The sequence below is a fragment of the Ailuropoda melanoleuca genome, chromosome 1, assembly GCF_002007445.2.
Source record: "Ailuropoda melanoleuca isolate Jingjing chromosome 1, ASM200744v2, whole genome shotgun sequence".
In the NCBI taxonomy this organism is placed as follows: domain Eukaryota; kingdom Metazoa; phylum Chordata; class Mammalia; order Carnivora; family Ursidae; genus Ailuropoda; species Ailuropoda melanoleuca.
The window spans coordinates 177,287,732-177,305,096 of NC_048218.1; the positions used below are offsets into that span (position 1 = coordinate 177,287,732).

General features: G+C 34.9%; 1 long non-coding RNA gene across 1 annotated transcript in view; it reads left to right on the forward strand.

Annotated features, from left to right (window-relative positions):
- The window catches only part of LOC117804234, a 55,351-nt gene that overhangs the window by 11,465 nt on the left and 26,521 nt on the right, over window positions 1-17,365 (forward strand). Inside the window, exon 2 of the long non-coding RNA XR_004628575.1 lies at window positions 6,719-6,827. This is a non-coding gene — a long non-coding RNA (uncharacterized LOC117804234). The remainder of the gene's footprint in view (window positions 1-6,718; window positions 6,828-17,365) is intronic.

The following is a 17,365-nucleotide window of genomic DNA, read 5'->3' on the forward strand; positions in this document are numbered from 1 at the left end:
AATTGAGTGGATGTGTGGTAACATACACTGAGACTGTGGAGAGCAACTGATTTGTTTGGAGTGGGAGATAGAATTAGAGATCTGTTTTGGATGTTGTAAGTTCCTAGGACTACAATAACAAAGTACAACAAACTGGGTAGCTTAACATAACAGATTTTTTTTTTCTCACACAGTTCTGGAGGCTAGAAGTCTGAAATCAAGTTGTTGACAGGGTTAAGTGGATAGATCTGGTGGAGAGATATGACATGTCTCTACTTGGACTATGAGATAGAGGGACTGGCATCTTAGTACTCCAAACCTCAGTGACAATTTAGATCAGGCCCAAATAATCAAAGGTAAGTATCAATAGAAGGTGGAAATGGTATCAAACAGATAAATTGAGTAAACTTGAAGAAATACAGCAAGGAAAGATGGAACTAGATGTGTGATCTAAGGAAAGGAAGAGAAAGAGATACATTAATTTCATCACTTTGAAGAATCTGCTTGTCTTGGTTTTTTACAACAAAGCAAAGTGAATCCATTTTCCTTGGGATTAGTTCTTTGACTTTCCAGTGTTCCAATATATTGGTTGCCAACATTTTTTTTTTAATTTTTTTTTTTAATTTTAGAGAGGGGGTGGGAGGAGCAGAGGGAGAGAGAATCTCAAGAAGGCTCCCCACTGAGTGGGGAACCTGATGCAGGGCTCGATCTCATGACCCTGAGATCATGACCTGAGCCAAAACCAAGAGTTGGACACTCAACCACTGAGCCACCCGGGCACTCCTGGTTGCCAACGTTTGTATAGTTTCTGATCTTCTTAAGAGGATCTTGTGGTCATGATAAACAATGGGTTCTATATCCCACATCACACATAGGAAAGGAACTTAGATGTTGAAAATATGTCTATAACACTAAAGGCAAATTTCACAGTAGTATTTCCACTCCAGATTCTCTCAGCAGGAAGACCTTATGGTCAACTTAATTAGGATGATTATACTGTTTCAGAATGCTCACCACTGCCTTATTGACAAATAGATAAGAGCACTGACAGTCACAAAAGCAAATGTGCATGCTAATGTTAATTTTTTTTAAGCTGACCCCAGCAGGGGAAATGAATAAATTGCTTCTTTTTATAAATGAATTGCAAGGTGTTCTTTAAAAAATATTGTGGGAAATTGTACAACAAAATGGGCCTAAATGTCCCATTTTTAAAACTTATTTTCTTAGCAATTAGATTAAGACAAAAAACAAGAAACCTTGTCCCATATATGTCCATGATAGTAGGGAGAAGATATTTTAATTTTAACTACAAGTACCATATTTCTTCTTGTGGAATTGTGTGGAATTGTGATGAAAACAAAGGGGAACAGACTGTTTGAAGCCTTCCACATACATCATCTATGTGTAAAGCATGTGTTCTTAATAGATGAAGATCACAATATTCAGTCACTGTACTTTGAGATTTTCTGTGGGTTGATAATTGATGAGCTAGTTGATATACATATTCTCACAGGATTCTCCACCTATATGAGTGATTCTCAAAATTTATCATGCATCAGTATTACTTATGGGGGTTTATTCAAATACAGATTGTTGGGCATCTGAGGCCTGAGAATTTCATCTGTAATGAGTTATCAGGGGTTGTTGAGGTTGCTGGTGTGGAGGCCACATTTTGAAAACCACTGGCCTACATAATTGATTTTTAAACTTTCCAACAAGAATGTATCAACTGTTTATTTTCATAATAAGAAAAAAATGAGTGCAGTTTGGTTGCTGTGAATCAGCAATTCTCTACATTTAGGCTGATTTCGCGTATCAGTGATTCTTCTTGATACAGCATTCTGTATAAGCATTTTCCCTTATTATAATCCTTGTGAATATCTTTATTTTTTTCCTTGTGAATATTTTTGGAAGAAGAAAAGGCAGATAATTAAACAGTTATAATCATCAGTTTTGAGATTTGGTGAGATGGTCATTCACATATAGGGTTGGAGGTATCTGGCAAATCAAGAGCTACACTGCCCATTCTTGAGTTCACGAAGACAGATCCACGTTCTGGTATTGGGTGAAAGAAACTGCCAATCATCTTAGGCCATTCTCATTTTAATTATTATCAGCCCAAAAAACAGGTCTTCAAAAACAATCTCTGGACTCAAGACTCACTGTAATGTTTCCCTGGTGTTTCTCCTGCCTTTTTACTTTGAAGTGGACCTAAGGTAGAATGCTTTCCGTACCCTCAGGGAGTGAGGAATCTACCAGGTTAGAGGCTTCCCAGGCAGTTAGTCAGTGATTTGTTTGTTTATGTGCTTATTTTTATTATTTATTTTTAATTTTTAGGCTAGAGGAGAAGCCACTTTAGTACTCAAGGACCAATTCTGTTACTCAATTATCATATAAGGAAAATGTTGTATCATAGTTGCCTACTACTACCTTCCATTTCTTACTACATTACCAAGCCTGCAAGTTTCAATACAGCAAACCTACATATGGGCAATCATACCTTCAACTTACATCATATATTTTGGGAACCCATTACCTCATCTCATCATTAGCACAAAATGCTTTCTTATATCAAATTTGGACATTCATACATCAGCTGATGAACAGATATTTACACTATCCTTTGGTAGTATTTATCTCTAAACAGTATAACAGTGATCAAAAAAAAACTTCTTAGGGAATGTTATACTTAACCTTTGGGGCTTTGATTCAATAACTAGAACACAAGGAAAATAATAGTACCTCATAATAGGATTATAATAGTAATTAAATCAAGTAGTATATTAAAGAGCAATTAGTCTGTGTCTTGCACATCAAAAGTACTAAAATTGGTGCCCTCAACTACCTAGGTATGTGCCTTAGTAGGAAGAATTCATGACTTGGATTTCTTAAGGAATTTGTACTTTTTGCTCTAACACTTTATTGTATTTTGTCTTGTTTTCCAAAAATGAACACAATACAGAAAACTTAAAGACTTGCTAGATCTCTGTCTATATTATATATTTACTTGTAGAGAAACAATACAAAGAAAATATACCAAACCCTAAAAATATTTTCAAAGATTTTGACTAAAAGGTGACATACCATTAAGGAGTAAGAATCAGTATCAAAATATTTAAGTGACACACATCCAATTGCAACGAGTATCCCTAGTATCCAGATTGTGTTCATCCAATATATTTTTCTCATAAAAGGAACCAGAGCTCCTGGGGGAAATGACTGATTCTGTATTGAGGGCAAGAAGTATACGAACTGGTGCACCTGGGTGGCTCAGTTGGTTAAGTGACTGCCTTTGGCTCAGGTCATGATCCTGGAGTCCCAGGATCGAGTCCCGCATGGGGCTCCATAATCTGTAGGGTGTCTGCTTCTGCCTCCAACCCTCCCCCCACTCATGCTCTCTCTCTCTTTCATTATCTTTCTCTCAAATAAATAAATAAAATCTTTTAAAAAAAGTGTACAAACTGAACCTGGAACATCTTAATATGCCAAAAAACAAAGAAGTTATCAGATTGCTAGGTTTGTGTCAAAGGACTCAGAAACCAAATTCTGGAAGCTCTGATTAGTCAAATAAAGTTATCTTGGAACATCAGCAAGAATATTGATTGCAATGTATGAAAACCCTTCCAATTAATCTTAAATCTCTAAGTTTAAAATAATAGCAAAAAAATAAAAACTAAAAGTTCATTGATCACCTTTGGAATGTGGTAGACAATCAAGTAATTGTAGAGGAAAGTAAAACAAGTGAATCAATGCTTTATTTTCCTCTGTGAACTGTATATTACTAATATACAGTATAATCAAATAACTGATAAAGTTTCTTTTTATAGAAATCTTTTAGCTAAGACACGAAAGCGGAAATTATAGGATTAGAATATCATAATTTTTAACCTCCAGTGAATTAAATGATCTAGATAATGATCACCAATGACTGCTGACATCATACACACTTGCACATACACACATATACACTCTCACACACACAAAAATCCACACACACACCAGACATTATGCATCTCCTTGTGGAAGTATAGAATGCCCTGAAATATCAAACTTGAGTCTCAGCAATCTTCTAGATCTAACTACCATAAATGTAGGCTGTACAGGGAGCTGAGTGTCATGTTAATTTGATAGGACAAGGATGCAATCAGCAAAATCCAGGGTGTACAGAAAAATCTCTACAGAAAAATGAACTGGATTCTTCAACAAATAAACTTTAAGGGAAGAATAAGGGTGGGGAGAATCTGCAGATAATAAGTGATTTAAAAGATACACCGAACAGATAAAATATGTGGGCTTTATATAGATTCCAATGTGAACAAATTTTTAAAAATCTAGGAGATGTTAATTACATTAAGAAATTATTTTTAATATTATGGGATGTGAAAATAATAATATAGTAAAATGGCAATATGATTACATTGTTAAAAGATTTTTTAGATATACACTGAAATATTTATAAGTGAATAAACTACTTTTGGGGTGGCTAATGGGTAGGGTGTAGGTGAAATGAGAAGCTGAGTACATGAGAGTCCATTAAACTGTTGTTTCTACTTTTGAGTATGATTGACTTTTCTGTAATAAAATGGTAAGAATCAGTAGCCCTCAGTGAGATGAAAATGCATAGTTTCCTAGAGCTTTTATATGAATACTGGGTACAGGAGCACTTTTAGCAAGAATTTCATTAGATCTTCACTTGAAAAGTTTTAGGAAAAGTGATAAAATAGCATCAAAATCAGCATTATAATCTCCTGCTATTTATTCTTTTGTGAAAGTTACCATCAGCCCACCTTCTACTACACATTTAAAAAGGTTCTCTGTCTACTAAGGGTTACTTTGAGGAAACCAGAAGAGTAGATGTAAGGCAAAAAACTATTTCAGAAAATGAACCTATTGAGATTTAATGTTTAATCTCCTTAACATTTTTGTAACTATATATATATATATATAATATATATATATATAATTTGTAACTATATATATATAATTCTTAGGAATAAGAAAGTAAGCATTTACAAAAAATAGGAATATTATCTTTTTCTAATTATCTGAGAACATTATCTGCATTATACCATGTAAATTTATTGCTTGATATTTGTGTGTTTTTTATTTCTATATATTTTTTCAGGAACATATAGTAAATGAGACTATTGTACGTATATGAAGAGCTAAATAAAATTTAATCTTTGACTCAATTTCTTTTTAGGAAGCTGTTTGAAAAACTAGAAATTCAGATAAATATGAGTATTATATTTTATCACAATGTTATTACCAGTGAAATTTTGAAAGTAACTTAGATTTCAAATAAAACAAAATCATTTAAATTATAGCATTTTATGGGGGAGTATTTTGTAGTGTTGGAGAAATCTAATTAAAAACAAATCTCCCAACCCAGAAAACCACTCCGCAAAGTAGGAGAGAGAACACTTTTATTACTGAGTAAGCATTAAATCAGAATATGATTCATATCACAGGCAATCTGCTGAGATTTCAAAAGCAGGAAGAAATCTCAACCTCTTATATAACCGGGCAGAAACAACCCATTACATACATGTTGTCAAAATAAACAATAACTACTCCTCAAGTAAGAAGATTTAACACCACTTCTCACACATATTTAATTTAGATTTTCCTGGTAATTGAGATTAGCTAATCAGCTTTATCCAGATGAGAAACAGATTTCTCATATCTTTGTGATAGGAGGTAGTTTTGTAACAGGAAGCAAGGTGCCCACATATCTTAAGTACCAATCTTTCCCCAGAAATCCAGAGATAGTGGTACTATCTCCCTTGATGCTTCCGTTTCATAGAGAAGGCTCCGGCACTTAAGAAAGACATTCCTAGTTATAAAGCTGACAAAAGGCCTAATTGCTTTCAAAAGTATTTATATACATTTCAAATAGAGAAGGAAGTACTTACAAGTTTTCTAAAGTAAATGGGAGAAAGGAGGGGAGGGAAACGTATGGCCTTATTTTAAAAAATTGTAATAAGGACCTTTTTTTTTAGATCAGTTTTAGGTTTATAACAAAATTGAGAGGAAGATTCAGATATTTCCTATATACTTTCTGGTCCTGCACATTCATAGCCTTCCCGATTATCAACATCACTAACCAGTATGGTACATTTACAATGTAGGATGACCTACATTGACATATCATCATCACCCCAAATCCATAGTTGACATTAGGTTTCACTCTTGGTGTTGTACCTTCTGTGGGTTTGGACAAACGTATGACTTATATCTGTCATTATAACATTTTGCAGAATATTTTCAATGTCTTAAAAATCCTATGCACTCTGCCTGTTCGCCTCCTCTCCTCCACCACAGTCAACCACTGAATTTTTTTTGTTGTCTCCATAATTTTGTCTTTTCCTGAATGTCATATAGTTTGAATTGTACACTATGTGGCTTTCCCAGATTAGCTTCTTTCACTTAGTAATATGCATTTAAGGTTCCACTATGTCTTTTTATGGATTGATATATAATTTCTTATTAACACTGAATAATATTCTATTGTCTGGATGTACCATAGCTTATTCAACCATTGACCTACTCAACGACATCTTAGTTGCTTTCAAGTTTTGGCAATTATGAATAAAATTGCTATAAACAGCCATATGCAGATTTTTGTGCAGACATTTACATTTTCGACTCCTTTAAGTAAATACTGAGATGAAAGATCATTGCATCATATGGTGAGAGTGTTTAGTATTGTAAGAAATGACCAAACTGTCTTCCACAGGGGCTGTGACATTTGCATTTCCACCAGCAGTGAAAAAGAGCTCCTGTTGCTCTGCATCCTTGGCAACATTTGGTGTTGACAGTGTTCTGGATGATGGCATTTCTAATAGGTGTGTAATAATATCTCATTTTTAATTTGCATTTCCTTGATGACGTGTGATATGGAACATTTTTTCATGTCTTTATTTGCCATCTTTATATCTTTTTTGATGAGGAATCTGATAAGGTCTTTGGACCATTTTTTAATTGTGTTGTTTATTTTCTTATCGTTGAGTTTTAAGAGTTCTTTGTAAGTGTTCTAATTTCTTCACAACCTGACTAATACTTGTTATTGTTTATTGTTTATATTATATATATCATGTAGTGTGTATATATGTAGTGTGTGTATATATGTTTATATAGTGTGTATACATGATATCTATACACATGATATGTATATTATATATATATTAATTATAGCAGGTGCAAGGTGATTTCTCATTGTGGTTTTGATTTGCATTTGTCTGATGATTAGTGATGTTAGTCACCTTTTCAAATGGCTCTACTGGTTATTCATATGTCTTTTTTGGAGAAATGTCTACTGAAGTCTTTTGCCCGTTTTTAATTTGCTTTTAGGCTATGGAATTGTAGGAATTCCTTATGTATTTTGGAAATTAACCTCTTACCAGATATATGGTTTACTAATATTTTGTCCCATTCTATTGGTTGCCTTTTTACTCTGTTGAGTGTTTACTTTGCTATGCAAAAGCTTTTTAGTTTGATATGATTCCACTTGTTTTTGCTTTTATTGGCTGTGCTTTAGATGTCATATCCATGAACTCATTGCCAAACCAATGTCATGAAGCTTTTCCCCTATGTTTTCTTCTGTGAGTTTTAAGGTTTCAGGTCTTAATGTTTAAGTCTTTAACCCATTTTGCATTGATTTTTGTGTATGGTGTAATATAGGGCATTCAGTTTCATTATGTTGCATGAGGATATCCAGTTTTCCCATTAGTATATGTTGAAGAACCTATTCTTTTTCCATCGTTTATTTTTGGCTCATTCATTGATTTGTATATGAGTAGGTTTTTTTCTGGGCTCTATTCTGTTCTATTGTTCTATACGTCTGTCTTTATTCAGTACCAAGTTTTAATTACTGTAGCTTTGTAATATATTTTGAAATAAGGAAGGGTAATTCTCCTACCTTTGTTCTGTTTCCTCAATATCACTTTGGCTCTTCTGGGCCTTTTTACATAATCATAAAGAGGTCAAATTTTACAAATATATAATATGTAAAAAAAAATTTGCACAAAAATAAAACCTCCATCCAATCCTGGTTTTAAAATGTCTCTGGTAAGAATTCAGTCTATTTAAAATTTAAACTCCCTGTCAGCCCCTTTTAAAATATTTTCCTTCCCTCCATCCCAAGGTGGCTTTTGAGGTCAGGAGTGAGCTTATGTAAGCTATGTCAGGTGGGTTTATCACTAGGAGACAAGGAGGCAACACAATTACATGCTTACTGTCTGTTCATGAACTAACATTTGCATGGTAACTAATCATTGACAGACTTTGAAAGAAGTTAGTGATCAGTCATTGATGTACATCTGTACACTGATGTAAACCATGTTGGTTTGGGAGCTGGTATTCTTTAACTAAACTATGGTAACTGGAATTCCATCATATCAGAACTTGCCTGTACTTAAGTTTCCCGGGGTGGCGTTCACTCTCCCATTTCCTGAGGTTACGAGTGAAGAAGGGATGCAGGGAAAGAAACTGGGCTAGAGAGAAGGGAAAATTATTAGGAGGTAGCTCAAAAATATTGACTTTATTATACTGAAATATTATATGATGCACACTTATTTACTTAACATAATGTTCATAATTTTCACATTTTTAAAAATATTTATTTATTTATTTATTTGACCGAGAGAGAGAGAGCGAGCAAGAGAGCACAAGCAGGCAGAGCAGCAAATAGAGGGATAGGGAGAAGCAGGCTTCATCCCAGGGACTCCATCCCAGGACCTGGAATCATGACCTGAGCCGAAGGTGCATGCTTAATGACAGAGCCACCCAGGAGCCCCCATAATTTTCACATTACTAATACTTAACAACATGATTTTATGACTTCACAATATTTCATCAGACAGCAATAGATAAATTTTACTTAGTGCTTGTACATGGTAGACACTGTTCCAAATGCTTATAGTATCATCTCATTAATCCTCTTAATATTTTGAGATGGGTATTATTATTCACATTTCATAGATAGGAAATCCAAGGTAAAGGGAGATTAAATTAAAATTCAAAGATGCACAGTTCATAAGTGAGAAACTGGAATTTGAATGTAAGCATTCTGATTTTAATGCCCTTTCCTCTTTTCCACCAGGCTCTACTACAATATTATTTATTCATTCTGCACTTTTTGTTGGGTATTTAGACTTTTACATTTTTCTACTGTTTTTATACAGAAATCCTTGTATGTATTCATGGTTTTCAATAGCAAAAAATCCATAAATTGAATTATTTTATCAAATTTTATGGATCTTTTTGAGATTTCTGTATTTTGCAAATCACCTCTGAAAATATTTGTTTTAATTTATTTTCATAAGCTATGCATTAGGTTGACCATTTAAAAAACATTCAGCAACTAAGGATTCATAGTTTAACATATATTTAGTGGCTTTATATTTTTTGTTTTATTATTCTTTGCCTATTTTTAGTTGGGCTTTTCAAATTATGAGTTTGCTTTTTATATATTAATGATAAGCTATTATTTTATATGATGGATATATTTTAACCTTTTACATTTATGTTTTAATTAGCTATTTTGTTGCTTATAGGAAAGTTGTGGATTTTGCATATTTATTTTATAACTGTCCTCTTTACTAGATGAGACAGAGATATTGTGAAAATAGTATAAAATGAGAGTATAAAGGGAAGCTATGATAATAACGTTAGAATTTATGACAGTATTGTATGGGTTTTTAAAAATTCAACACACAAAGTAGCATTGGATATATAATGCAAAAATAGAATGATGCCCAGTAGTTTCAAGATCCAAAGTTCTAAGCAGATCTGCAAGGAATAATATGGAGAATCTATCATTGCAACTAAGGAAGAAAGAATAAAACTTGCAACAGAGCTGTGATTTAATGCTGGGTAATAAAACCAGAAATATTTAGATTTCTCCTATTTAGGGGGTCAGAGACTGAGGCAGATGTGTACTGGCAAGCCACAAGGGCCAGGGAACTAATGATTAAGCTGAATCCGCCTTAATTTAATCACATCATATCCAATCAAATAGGTGGGAAAAAGTGGTAATAGCATTTATATAGATTTTGCATGTAAGAAAACCAAATGAAGAGGTGGCACAATTATGGACTTATTTATGTAATGCAAAGTAAGCCTTTAGATTGAAAATCTCGGAGTTCGTTATCTTTTGAGAAATTGGCATATCTACCTTCATTATAGAACCTCACTTACATAAAACTAACCTTAGAAACATTATTAATACTTGGTATCTGATTATGTAAATGTGTTAACATGACCCTAACATTGCTTCCACTTTTTCAATTTCTGACTCTGCTAATCAATCATTTCAGATTTCAAATTTTGTTTTATATTAATGAGAACATTTTTAAAATAGTATTTACCTATATGGATAATATTTGAAATGTGTGAATGTCAGAAAAATTTAATTAATGGCACAGAGAAATTTACAGAGAAGGTAATTCCACCTTTGGAAGCTGTCAATGACAGACGTGGTGGCCTTTATCATTCCAAGAACAAATTATGATTTTTTTAAATGATACATCACTGTTTTGATGGGTTTAGGACAAAGATAATGACTGCAACCCAGACTGGTCACTTCGAAGCCAAATTGTCACAAAATATATTTAGCTATTTTTTCTCATGATAAAACATTTAATTATAAAACTTAGATTAATCTTAGGATATTTTATGTGTCAATTTTCTTTTCCTTCCCTGTCTCACTAAATGGAACTCTTATTCTTTTTTATTTTTTTTTGATAGAGACAGCCAGCGAGAGAGGGAACACAAGCAGGGGGAGTGGGAGAGGAAGAAGCAGGCTCATAGCAGAGGAGCCTGATGTGGGGGCTCGATCCCACAACGCCGGGATCACGCCCTGAGCCGAAGGCAGACGCTTAACCGCTGTGCCACCCAGGCGCCCCGGAACTCTTATTCTTAAAAATCTTTCTTTGTTCTCTTTAAGATGACCAACATGACTAGAAAAGGAATTTCTAAGGTACTCTAAATTTCCTCATTGCACTATGCTATAAAGTTCACTTACCCAGTTCTTTTATGATCTATAATAGTGCCACACTAAATGGTCCTTTTGGTCAAACATTAAATGAAATAATGCTTCACCTTTTACTTCTTGCTTATAGAATACCCTGAAGAGTGGTAACAAAAATTATTTTCTGTGTGCAGTATCCAGTTGTCATGAGTAATCTATAACTTAGCCAATGAGAGTGGTGCCAGTTTACGTAGTTTATTCATGTAGAGATTACTAAATTACCAAAAGCTGAACAGTCTTTTTAAAATAAGTGTGTTGTCTTCAGACATTTCACTTTACCATTTTTTAAGAATTTTACAAGAACATCTCTCAATCAAACCAGAAATTATAACCCAAATTAGCATAATCTGAGGATTTTATAGCCTCTAAAAAATGTGTTATTTATTATTAACTCAGTTGAGCTGTCCCCAAATTCTCACTTTATGCGGAAGAAAACATCTGGTCACTATTTCATTGCTGAAGATAATTAGTCTCCAGTTTTCACAATTTATATTTTCACCTATGCCCCTTGCAAAGCCCAGGGACTGCAGACTTGTCCAATTACTCTGACCCATCTACCTAGGTGAATGAAAATGGAAAACAGTTCTTTCCTGTAAGAAATTAACCCATCACCTGCTAACCTCTAAGGTTGTATCTCAGCAGCTATATAGGCTGTCATTTAAAATTTGGTTTCTTATAATAAACCCACAAATGCCCAGTTGGTCACTATTATTATCAAGAAATATTGATACCTGTTATATAGTATATTTACACTGTTGAAGAATGTCAGAGCAAATTTCTTCTGAAATCATACTTCACACTACAATGGCAATGGCATAACTCCGCTACTTCTGTAATTTATAGTTCCATTCCTAGTTTTATTCATAGGAAAAGAAGATCTTAAGTATAATTGAAGAAGGGTTGGACTGTTACTTTATATTTTATGCATCTCAAGCACTTCTGCATCAGCTGTGTAAATATATTTCCTAACCCCTTCCACCCTGTCCTCATCCTCATACTCACTGACAGTGGAAAATACATTTGTTTACATTAGGTTTTGGTTTTGAAAAGCTTTGTAACATAAAAGAAAGAAGCATTCCTGAACATAATAGAAACTTAAAGTTTGCTCAGTGATAGAAAGAGAATATTTCTCTATTTTTTGAGAAAATGTAAATTAGAGAATGAGAAGATATGACAGCTGAACAATCAAAGATAAAGAAGTTGTCCAGGAAGCCTTCCCTAGAAGAAAAGTGATATATATTTGCCATCATAACTCACCCCATACAAATCAGCAAGTGAGAGCAGTCTGAGAGCAGCACTGATGATTCAGAAGTGGGAATAAATTGTTAGAGAACCTGCTTGTGGTCTAAAAATGACAAATCATCCTGATTAGTACAGTGCATTACTTGAGAATCTGAAATGTTTTTGTTCCATCTAGAAACTTGCTATATATGATGATTTTTTAATAAATACCTATTTTCTGTAAGCTAATATTGGAAGAACTGTTCTACACACCATTTTGACTCTGTCAAACAAACTAATTACCATTTCCCCCACATTGTCTCACAAATATTCCCTTGGCCTAACACATTGCCCTGTAGGTAGATAATATCTATTGAATTGAATGATGTAAAGAATGTATAGAGTCCTGTTTTTCAGAGCTAGCAGCAATATGAACAAGAGACCTCATTTTTCTAGATGTTATTTCCCACCATGCCTAAAACTGGTATCCCCTAAAGATGCATGGGCTGGTTTCTTCACCTCTCCACAAAAGCACCTTGCACCTGTTTGATTCCATGCTTAATAAACCATTGTCACTCTGCTTTCATAAATTCTATCCATTTCTCAAAGTCAATTTTAGGCCTCACTTTCTTAATGAAGCCTCCTTTCATTTATCTTGCCCTCATTGATCATTCCTTTCAGTGCCTACACCTGTAATGCATAACATCCAACCTAAATGTTGATATATGGGTATAATATCTGGTACCATACACAGTTCTCCTTGTGAATTAGTCTATACAAATAATATAAAATATTATATAACTGAAAGATTAATGTCATGTCTTTAATTTCTTATGTACATTCATATTACCTAGTGAACCATTGAGAATATAATAAGCCTACAATAACATTTACAGACAGAAAGGGATATGCAATCAGACATAAAACATATCTAGCAGTTACATTACCTTTTTTTCCCAAAATTCTACATATTTTTCTATTATTGGTAGGTGTCCACGGACACATTCAAGAATAAATTTAAGCATTGCAGAAAGCACTGGAGAGAGACTAAGAGGTAGAGTGAAAATATCAGCAAGGTACCCCTCAACCAACTGGCAACATATATTATCTTTGGGTGCTTTAAGATTTTATATAGTGCATTTAGAGGATGCTAGAGTTTTGGATCTTGAGTCATGAATCACAGATCATTTCAGTATGGCTCATAATAAAGTTCAAAATGACTCTTTATTGAACTAAATAATGTTATGTCCCAAAGAAAAGAGTATGTACAGTGTGAAGAACAGAGTTCAGAGACTTTAAAACTATTCATATTTGAAAAAATATAGCTATAATAATGACTAAAAGATTTTATTGACGTAAGTGATGATTAGAAAAGTCATAGGGGCGCCTGGGTAGTGCAGTCGTTAAGCGTCTGCCTTCGGCTCAGGGCATGATCCCGGCGTTCCGGGATCGAGTCCCACATCAGGCTCCTCGGTTGGAAGCCTGCTTCTTCCTCTCCCTCTCCCCCTGCTTGTGTTCCCTCTCTTGCTGGCTGTCTCTCTGTCACATAAATAAATAAAATCTTTAAAAAAAAAAAGAAAAAAAGAAAAGTCATAAACCAAGACCTGTAAGATAATTTACTTCTGGAGTATTGAAATCTTATTTCATGCTTGTTTGTTGTTATTTGCTTGTTCATGCTTGTTTTTACTTAGTCACTGTGTTTTTGAGGATGTGCAAATTGCACCTAAAAATAATCCCAGAACCTGTTTACTTTTAGTTGGCAAAGAAAAAGAATAGGAGTTTCAGCGTGAGCTGCTTCCTTGCAAATAATAATATTACAAATGTAGTATCAAGCTTATATAATCACCTTTGCAGAATAAAAAGATTTTGATTCCTTCTCTTCTCGCATTTAAAGTTCACAGTAAAAAATACGTATCCTTGCTTGTGTAAATATATTCTTTCAAATTCTAATTTAAAATTAGGGTGAAATACTTAAGCTCATTGCTCTCATTCATTGAAAATGAGCCATAAATATATTTTAACTTTTTTCTATTGCCTCTAAAAGTCAAAAGAATAAAGACAACAAAGTCAATCAATTATTTGATTAAAAAGTAAAAGAACTTTTTTTTTTTTAAATATCAGGGCTAGCATCAGCCTTCTGTTAGTACTCCCAGGTACCCTGATAATCCTGAGCAACTAATGCATGTAATCTCATCAAATGATCCTTACAGTCTCTCCGCAAAAAGGAAATAACCTAACCATCTCCAGCCTGAACTTGGTCCCTCAACTTAAAATGAGCTGAGGCATCTGGAGCTGAGATGACAGGAGCAGAGCCTACTTTTCATTGAATAGGGCACTCAGACTCCAGGGACCCTGAACTAGCCACTCACCCCCCACAATCTTTGCTTAACTCATGGAGTATCTGAAAAGATACAGAGTAGCTATTGGTATTAGAGCCAAAACTTATGTAAAACATATCCTAGTTCCAGTGTTGGGATCAGAGCACAAACCTGTTTTATCAATGCCTTTCACCATCTTCCTTTCTCCCATATCACAGATTTTCAGAGCGTCACAGGTCTTTGCTAACAGATATTAATACCTCAGACGACTATGACCTCTATTCTGAGGTGTCTTCTGACAACCTGACCGTACTATAACCTATAGTGTGTAGAGCCCTGCCCACTCCCTTTCCCAGGAATATTTTATGATATTGAAGAAAATCTAGTAGAGAATGTCATACAAACTTTGTCATGACATAATTCCAGGTTTTATCCTAGAAACTGGTTTAAACTTGAAATACCTTTCAGTAGGCAATGGAAAGGACTAACAGAGAATCACAGGGAAAATAATGCTCCCAAACAACTCCCTCTCAATTATGTTTCTTTCCCAAAACACACTCTTTCCTTCTCTAAGATATTCCCTTTTTCCTCTTCTTAATCCTCTCAACAGAAGGATACTATTCTGTTGTGTCAAATTCCAGAGCACCATATGGCTGTATTTACAAGTGGAAGAAGTTACTATTTTGAAAATTTATGTGTGGACTTCTCCTTCTGATTTTTGATGACCATGTGCTGTGGGATTAGTAAGCTATAGCAGGGCCCCCTTAGCACCCTGCGCCAAGCATTCTCTTATTTCCTCCATCTCCAGCCTGCCACTTAAGTTCTGGCTATTCTACCTCCAGTTATATGTCCAATTATATCCTTACTTCTAGTACCTTTAGATCAGATTCTCTTAATTTCTTAGCCAAATTATAGCTATGACCTCCTAAGTGGTCGATCTGCACCTGATATTTTCTCCAATTTTTTTCATTGCAATCAGAGCAACTCCCATGCTTAAAATCTTCTAATAGCTCCTGTTGTCTTCAAGATAAAATCTGCATTCTTTAAATATGGGTTCCAATGCCTTCAACTTCTATTTGCTATTCACTCGTCCAGACTTTTTTTTTTTTTTTTGGTAACTCTTTGCTCATATTCTTTTTACCACAGTAGGAAGAGGGAGTTACAGAAGCAAGTAGTTTATGATACATTTATTCATTTTATTGTAGGAACACGGCCAGAGTAACGAAGAAGGTGGGTGGTCGTATCTGTTCCTGTTAACTGGACCCAAGCATCTGAAAATTCTTGAAAGTGAGATATTACATTGAAGGAGTAAATTACTCCTGCTTTCACTGCCTACTCTAACAGTAGCCAGTTCCTACAGTCAGACTTTTTTCAGTTGCATTTTCAATTTTCAATTAAATCACAAAATTACATTTCACAGGAAACCTTCATGTGCTTTGAAGTCTAGGTTAGTACCCTTCTTGTATAACTGATTATATATAGCTGACATAGCTGACTTTACTTCAGTAGCGGTTGCTAATCTTATAATTGCCTATTTAACCAGTTTGTTGCATAGAACAAACTTGTTAAAGTACAATTTTAAAACAGATTTATTTCAACCTATTTACTGCCTTCAGATGTCTTCTGCTAGATCTCTTTCACTGCCTTTTGGCTATATCTCAGGCAGATCCTGTAGGTTTGCATTCATTCCCAGCTATAAGAATCACCTCAAATTCAGATAACAAAAATTTTAGCCTCAACTACTTTCATTGAATTCAAAGCTGTTTTCCTCCCGGGGCTTAGGCCTGACTCTGAGGTTGGGGGACATGTAGTGAAGAAATGCGGGCATGGTCCACTTTTCACTTCTCCCCTCATTGCTCTTCCAGGTTTAGAGAGGAAAGGATTACAGAGAAAAGGTAGAGACTTATGAGAGTGAGGCTGTTGTAATTTGGCTGGTGTTACCTTCTGTTATGTCAGGCATCTGCATGCCAACTCTCTGATGTCATTGTGGATTCTTCTGAGATTCCCTTTGCCGACTTCATACTGTTCTATGCCATTCCCTGACACACATGAATCACTCTTCTGAGATACAACTACTCCCATCTCAGCTTTGTTCCTACCTCCCATAGTTTGCCTCCAGTCTTTTTTTGTTAGGTTCCTGTCAGCCATGCAGGCAATCCTCAAGTCAGCTCTTGGCCTTCTTCAGTGTCTGTATGGCTCACAGGAAATATCAAACACCCTGTCACAACCAGTGTTAGAAGCGCCAGCTACTGCCTGTGTGGCTCCCTTTTTCTCCTGCTTTAATAGGCAGCTCTAGCCAGACCTCGCCATACTTCACTGAGTGAGGCAGAGCCACCACATTCTAAAGGCACATGTTAAGCCCTTCCAACTTCTCTATCACCGTGATTCGTAAAGACTAGGACTGTGTAAGTCATAAACACCAGTATTTTAGTATCTGATGCATAATAGGCGTTGAGTAAATATTTGTTGCATTAATAAATGAATGAATTAGTATTGATCTAGCAGAGGGAAACCAAAAAGCCAAGACTCTCTGACAGTCTCTGGAGAGTACTTTGATAATTTTTATCATAAACTTTAAAAAAATTCCTTTTCCTGGGGGGGGCACCTGGGTGGCTCAGTTGGTTAAGTGTCTGCCTTCAGCTCAGGTCATCATCCTGGGGTCCTGGATTGAGCCCTTTGTGGGGCTCCCTGCTCAGTGGGGAGTCTGTTTCTCTCTCTGCCCCTCCCACTTGCTTGTGCTCTAACTCACTCTCTCTCTCACTCACTTTTAAAAATTTTTAAAAAATAAAAATAAAAAATTCATTTTCTTTGACCT